Source organism: Fukomys damarensis, unplaced genomic scaffold (assembly GCF_012274545.1).
Source record: "Fukomys damarensis isolate Sample0158 unplaced genomic scaffold, DMR_v1.0_HiC HiC_scaffold_23, whole genome shotgun sequence".
Lineage (NCBI taxonomy): Eukaryota > Metazoa > Chordata > Mammalia > Rodentia > Bathyergidae > Fukomys > Fukomys damarensis.
Genome location: NW_022900935.1, coordinates 22,812,136 through 22,814,188, shown reverse-complemented (window position 1 = coordinate 22,814,188; position 2,053 = coordinate 22,812,136).

The window sequence follows — 2,053 nt, the reverse complement described above, 5'->3', positions numbered from 1 at the left end:
ATATATATATATATAGAACATCCATTTTCTCCTACCCTTAGACATTAGCACTCCTAGCTCTCAGGCCTTCAGATTCCAGAAATTATACTGGCAGCCTTCCAGGTCTCAAGTCTTGGACTGGGAATTATTTCACTGGTTCCTCTGGTTCTCAAGTCATTGAACTTGGACTGAATTACACTATTAGTTTTCCAAGTTCTCCAGCTTACAGCCAGTACATTGTGGGACTTCTCAGTCTCTATAATTATGTGAATCAATTCCCATAATAAATCTCCTCACATATCTATACAAATGTCCTACCAGTTCAGTTTCTCCGGAGGAGCCTAATACAGATTTTGGCACTGAGAGTGGTTCTGGAGTCATAAAACTTATGGTTTGTTCGCTGAAATAATGAATTAAAAGATGGCCTGCTATATTAGTCTGGTTTCCATTGCTCTAAACAAAACACTTAAGACTGTATATTTTATGAAGAAAAAAGCTCTATTGTCAAAGGGCTCTATAATGGTTCATCAAAATGTAGATCTGGGCCCAAACTAAATTACACTATCAACACCTTTCATCCAGTCTCTTCTCTAGACTGGTTGTTCTTTGAAAGCCACTGTTAACACTGTCCCCGGTAGGGATCCCCAGTAGGAATCACAAAGAAGTCATCAATAAGTGTTTGGCAAATTTGAGTTTTCCTCCTTATACAACATAGCTACCAACTATAATACTGTGAAAATACTTTTCCTTCTAATTTTTCATTATTTTCTTCTCAGGTAATAAATCAAGGATCTGTAACCCAGGTTTCATTCCTTTAGACAAGTTCCAGTGAAGCATTTATATAGATCACTGAAGAAAAGCAAGACAGATATCCCTGCCTTCAAAATGTAGTTATGGTAAGAATAAAGAACACACTATTAAGTCATAGTATAGTATTGTGACTCTTGGTCAGTAATAAGTGTGAACAATATATGAGGTACTTTCAAGAGCTCCGAAGTAAGACTGGTAAGGCTGCCCACTACAATGGACATCGATCACCCTTTTCCAGGAGGAACACTGTCTCCTACTGTCAGTCCATACATTTATGAGGGGACTCCACCCCATCCCCTAGTCAGATCATTGAGGTGCAATGATTCTTTTCTGGGAAAAACTGAAAGAGAAGCAGTCACATTTTTTAGCTGTACTTTAGTTAGAAGTGGTAGTTCCAGACTCCTATACCACAAAAGAAAATAAAACAAGCCAACACAGATCAGCATATAGACAAAAGGAAGGTTTTGAGTCTACAACCATCATGCCTGAATCCAGAGTTTTCATTACGTAAGACAACAATTTTTCTTTCCTTAAGCTGAAACTGCCTAGCTATACAATCAAGCCATGATGCATATAAACAGACTTTTATAAATTTATTACAAAAATTTCTACTCAGTTGTCACCAAGTCATCTGACTTCAGGAGGTTGGTCAGTCATGGTTGGGGGTTACATACATAGTGATTAAAGGAATAGGTTTATGTTTAGAGCCAGAAATGCATGCAGTTGATTCTGATTTCCTAATTTTTTTCAAGCTTCAGTTTCTTCACCTATTAAATTCAGATAATTAAATGCAGACATGACACTATTTTTTTTCATATAAAAGGGCAGATTTTGTTAGTGCAAAAGACTATATCTCGGGTTTTAAATTAATATTAGATTTATTAATCAAAACTCAAAACCTAGAATTTATTTAAGCCATCAATGTTCAGCTTATAAGCATGCTAGTCTATTTATAAGCACATTTATGTAAAATAATAGTTAGATTTAAGGAAATCTTTTATTGAGTTTATAAATCTCATATATATTTTTTTTATTTTAAGCCTTTTGTATGACTGGCCAATCAAATTTTCGCCCCTAACAAGCAAAATGTTCCCAAGTATGCAACAAAAACTTATATATAAAAACATATAAATCTAATAGGTCTGGTTGTCAAATAGCTGAATACTATTTATGAACTTAATCAAATTTTCCTATACCTTGTAGGTCTAATTTTCAATATGCCACATTATTTTTAAATTACACTTTAAGGACATACACACAATTA